This window comes from Triticum urartu, chromosome 4, assembly GCF_003073215.2.
Source record: "Triticum urartu cultivar G1812 chromosome 4, Tu2.1, whole genome shotgun sequence".
Lineage (NCBI taxonomy): Eukaryota > Viridiplantae > Streptophyta > Magnoliopsida > Poales > Poaceae > Triticum > Triticum urartu.
The window spans coordinates 154,323,403-154,329,196 of NC_053025.1; positions in this window are offsets into that span (position 1 = coordinate 154,323,403).

Consider the following 5,794-nt stretch of genomic DNA (forward strand, 5'->3'; position numbering starts at 1 on the left):
GGTCCCTTAGTGGAATCACGGCATCTTGCATTGTGCGAGGGCGTGAGGAGATTACGCTGGCCCTAGTGGCTTCTTGGGGAGCATTGTGCCTCCACACCGCTCCAAACGGAGATTAGCATCCACAAGGGTGTGAACTTCGGGATACATCGTCGTCTCCGCGTGCCTCAGTTATCTCTTACCCGAGCCCCTTTACTTATGCACTTTACTTTGTGATAGCCATATTGTTTCTTGTCATATATCTTGCTATCACATAGTTGCTTATCTTGCTTAGCATAAGTTGTTGGTGCACATAGGTGAGCCTAGTTGTTTTAGGTTTTGTGCTTGACAAATTAACCGCTAGGTTTATTCCGCATTTGTTCAAGCCTAAATCGTAATTATTTTAAAACGCCTATTCACCCCCCATCTAGGCGGCATCCACGATCTTTCACTTGATAAGGTAACAGTACCTGCTCCCTTATTGGAAAGTAGTTCATCACAGAAATCAGTTCCTGTGATGTCTACACCAATTAGTGAGGAAGTTAATGATAATGATCATGAAACTTCAGATCAAGTTGTTACTGAACCTCGTAGGTCAACCAGAGTAAGATCCGCACCAGAGTGGTACGGTAATCCTGTTTTGGAGGTTATGTTAGTAGACCATGACGAACCTACGAACTATGAAGAAGCGATGGTGAGCCCAGATTCCGCAAAATGGCTTGAGGCCATGAAATCTAAGATGGGATCCATGTATGAGAACAAAGTGTGGACTTTGGTTGACTTTCCAGATGATCGGCAAGCCATCGAGAATAAATGGATCTTCAAGAAGAAGACTGACGCTGACGGTAATGTTACTGTCTATAAAGCTCGACTTGTTGCAAAAGGTTTTCGACAAGTTCAAGGGATTGACTATGATGAGACCTTCTCACCCGTAGCGATGCTTAAGTCTGTCCGAATCATGTTAGCAATTGCCGCATTTTATGATTATGAAATTTGGCAAATGGATGTCAAAACTACATTCCTGAATGGATTTCTGGAAGAAGAGTTGTATATGATTCAACCAGAAGGTTTTGTCGATCCAAAGGGAGCTAACAAAGTGTGCAAGCTCCAGCGATCCATTTATGGACTGGTGCAAGCCTCTCAGAGTTGGAATAAACATTTTGATAGTGTGATCAAAGCATATGGTTTTATACAGACTTTTGGAGAAGCCTGTATTTACAAGAAAGTGAGTGGGAGCTCTATAGCATTACTGATATTATATGTGTATGACATATTGTTGATTGGAAATGATATAGAATTTCTGGATAACATAAAAGGATATTTGAATAAGAGTTTTTCAATGAAAGACCTTGGTGAAGTTGCATATATATTAGGCATCAAGATCTGTAGAGATAGATCGAGATGCTTAATTGGACTTTCACAAAGCACATACCTTGACAAAGTTTTGAAGAAGTTCAAAATGGATTAAGCAAAGAAAGGGTTCTTGCATGTGTTACAAGGTGTGAAGTTGAGTAAGACTCAATGCCCGACCACTGCAGAAGATAGAGAGAAAATGAAAGATGTTCCCTATGCTTCAGCCATAGGCTCTATCATGTATGCAATGCTGTGTACCAAACCTGATGTGTGCCTTGCTATTAGTTTAGCAGGGAGGTACCAAAGTAATCCAGGAGTGGATCACTGGACAGCGGTCAAGAACATCCTGAAATACCTGAAAAGGACGAAGGATATGTTTCTCATTTATGGAGGTGACAACGAGCTCGTCGTAAATGGTTACGTTGATGCAAGCTTTGACACTGATCCGGACGATTCTAAATCGCAAACCGGACACGTGTTTTTATTAAACGGTGGAGCTGTCAGTTGGTGCAGTTCTAAACAAAGCGTCGTAGCGGGATCTACATGTGAAGTGGAGTACATAGCTGCTTAGGAAGCAACAAATGAAGGAGTCTGGATGAAGGAGTTCATATCCGATCTAGGTGTCATACCTAATGCATCGGGTCCAATGAAAATCTTTTGTGACAATACTGGTGCAATTGCTTTGGCAAAGGAATCCAGATTTCACAAGAGAACCAAGCACATCAAGAGACGGTTCAACTCCATCCGGGATCAAGTCCAGTTAGGAGACATAGAGATTTGCAAGATACATACAGATCTGAATGTTGCAGACCCATTGACTAAGCCTCTTCCACGAGCAAAACATGATCAGCACCAAGGCTCCATGGGTGTTAGAATCATTACCGTGTAATCTAGATTATTGACTCTAGTGCAAGAGGGAGACTAAAGGAAATATGCCCTAGTGGCAATAATAAAGTTATTATTTATTTCCTTATATCATGATAAATGTTTATTATTCATGCTAGAATTGTATTAACCGGAAACATGATACATGTGTGAATAGATAGACAAACAGAGTGTCACTAGTATGCCTCTACTTGACTAGCTCGTTGATCAAAGATGGTTATGTTTCCTAGCCATAGACAAAGAGTTGTCATTTGATTAACGGGATCACATCATTAGGAGAACGATGTGATTGACTTGACCCATTCCGTTAGCTTAGCACTTGATCATTTAGTTTGTTGCTATTGCTTTCTTCATGACTTATACATGTTCCTATGACTATGAGATTATGCAACTCCTGTTTATCGGAGGAACACTTTATGTGCTACCAAACGTCACAACGTAACTGGGTGATTATAAAGGTGCTCTACAGATGTCTCCGAAGGTACTTGTTGGGTTGGCATATTTCGAGATTAGGATTTGTCACTTCGATTGTCGGAGAGGTATCTCTGGGCCCACTCGGTAATACACATCACTTAAGCCTTGCAAGCATTGAAACTAATGAGTTAGTTGCGGGATGATGTGTTACAGAACGAGTGAAGAGACTTGCCGGTAACGAGATTGAACTAGGTATTGAGATACCGACGATCAAATCTCGGGCAAGTAACATACCGATGACAAAGGGAACAACGTATGTTGTTATGCGGTTTGACCGATAAAGATCTTTGTAGAATATGTAGGAGCCAATATGAGCATCCAGGTTCCGCTATTGGTTATTGACCGGAGACGTGTCTCGGTCATGTCTACATAATTCTCGAACCCGTAGGGTCCGCACGCTTAAAGTTCGATGACAGTTATATTATGAGTTTATGGTTTTTGATGTACCGAAGGTAGTTCGGAGTCCCGGATGTGATCACGGACATAATGAGGAGTCTCAAAATGGTCGAGACGTAAAGATTGATATATTGGACGACTATGTTCGGACACCGAAATGGTTTCGGGGAGTTTCCGGCATATACCGGAGTACCGGGGGGTTACCGGAACCCCCTGGGGAGACTAATGGGCCTATTGGGCCCTAGTGAAGAAGAGGAGGGGCGGCCAAGGGCAGCCGCACGCCCCCTTCCCCCCAGTCCAAATTGGACAAGGAGGGGGGGCCCCCTTTCCTTTCTCCCTCTCTCTCCTTCCCTCTCCTCTCCTACTCCCACATGGAAAGGGGGAGTCCTACTCCCGGTGGGAGTAGGACTCCTCATGGGGCGCGCCTAGGGTGGCCGGCCCCCTCCTCCTCCTCCACTCCTTTATATACGGGGAGGGAGGCACTCCTTGGAGACACAACAATTGATCTCTTGGATCTTTTAGCCGTGCGCAGTGCCCCTCTCCACCATAGCCCACCTCGATAATATCGTAGCGGTGCTTAGGCGAAGCCCTGCGACGGTAGAACATCAATATCATCACCACGTCGTCATGCTGACGGAACTCTCCCTCAAAGCTCGGCTGGATCGGAGTTCGAGGGACGTCATCGAGTTGAACATGTGCAGAACTCGGAGGTGCCGTACGTTAGGTACTTGATCGGTCGGATCATGAAGACGTATGACTATATCAACCGTGTTGTGCTAACGCTTCCGGTTTCGGTCTACGAGGGTACGTAGACACACTCTCCCCTCTCGTTGCTATGCATCACCATGATCTTGCGTGTGCGTAGGAATTTTTTTTGAAATTACTACGTTCCCCAACAGATTCTTCTCTCCTACTTCTTATTTTGGGAGAATCTTCTCTTCTTTTGTAAGGAGCCGTACACTCAATTGAATAGTGTCCGGGTCTTCCACAATTGTAGCAGTTACGCTCACGACTAGAAGATCTTTTGTCATTGTAGGACCTTGACTTAGAACTTCTTTCCTTGCTTCTATTCTTGTAGAACTTGTTGAAGTTCTTCACCATTAGGCTCAATTCTTCATTGAAGGTTTGCTTCTCATTTGATGATGTGGGGGCATCACATGAGGCTTTGTAGGCACCACTTGACTTGTTGTGGAGCTCTTCCTTATCCTTGAGTGACATCTCATGAGCGACAATTCTTCCAATGACTTCCGTTTGCTTGAGATCTTTATAGTTTGGCATCATTTGGATCAATGTGCACACGATATCATATTTTCCATCCAAGGCTCTTAGGATCTTCTTGATGATGAATCTATCGGTCATCTCTTCACTTCCTAAGCCGGCAATCTCATTTGTAATGAGAGCAAGCCTAGAGTACATTTCAGCGACACCTTCACCATCCTTCATTTTGAACTTGTCAACTTGACTTTGAAGCACATCCAATTTGGATTCCTTGACGGAGTCGATACCTTCGTGCATATCAATCAAAGTATCCCAGATTCCTTTGCATTCTCAAGACGGCTGATTTTGTTGAATTCTTCGGGGCACAATCCGTTGAAGAGAATATTACAAGCTTGAGCATTGTATTGCAGCATCTTTAACTCTTCCGTGGTAGCTTCACGGTTCGGTTCTCTCCCATCAAAGAATTCACCTTGCAAGCCAATACACACAATAGCCCAAACGGCGGGGTTATGTCCAATGATATGCATTTTCATCTTATGCTTCCAACTAGCAAAATTAGTACCATCAAAGTAAGGACCTCTACGGTGGTAATTTCCCACGCTAGACGCCATACTCTCCTAGGTTGTGAAACCAAGGCTATGACCACCAAAAGCTATAGAAATCAAAGCAAATGGAGACCAAAGCTCTGATACCACTTGTAGGATCGAAAGTAAGTCTAGATGGGGGTGATTAGACTACTTGACCAAAAAAATCTAGCCTTTTCCCAATTTTAATTCTTGGCAGATTTTAGCAACTTAGCACAAGTCAAGCAAACAACCTACACATGAAATTCTAAAAGTATAGCAGCGGAATGTAAAACATTTGCATATGAAGGTAAAGGGAGGAGTTTGGAGGGAGCAAACGCAATGTAGACACAGAGATTTTTGGCGTGGTTCCGATAGGTGGTGCTATCGTACATCCACGTTGATGGAGACTTCAACCGATGAAGGGTAACGGTTGCGCGAGTCCACGGAGGGCTCCACCCATGAAGGGTCCACGAAGAAGCAACCTTGTCTATCCCACCATGGCCATCGCCCATGAAGGACTTGCCTAACTAGGGTAGATCTTCACGAAGTTGGCGATCTCCTTGCCCGTACAAACTCCTTGGTTCAACTCCACAATCTTGACGGAGGCTCCCAAGTGACACCTAACCAATCTAGGAGACACCACTCTCCAAGAGGTAACAAATGGTGTGTTGATGATGAACTCCTTGCTCTTGTGCTTCAAATGATAGTCTCCCCAACACTCAACTCTCTCTCATAGGATAGGATTTGGTGGAAAGATGATTTGAGTGGAAAGCAACTTGGGGAAGGCTAGAGATCAAGATTTATGTGGTTGGAATGAAGTATCTTGACCTCAACACAAGTGTAGGTTGTTCTCTCTCAGAAAATGTATGTTGGAAGTGTAGGCATGTACTGATGGCTCTCTCCACAAATGAAGAGTGGGTGGAGGG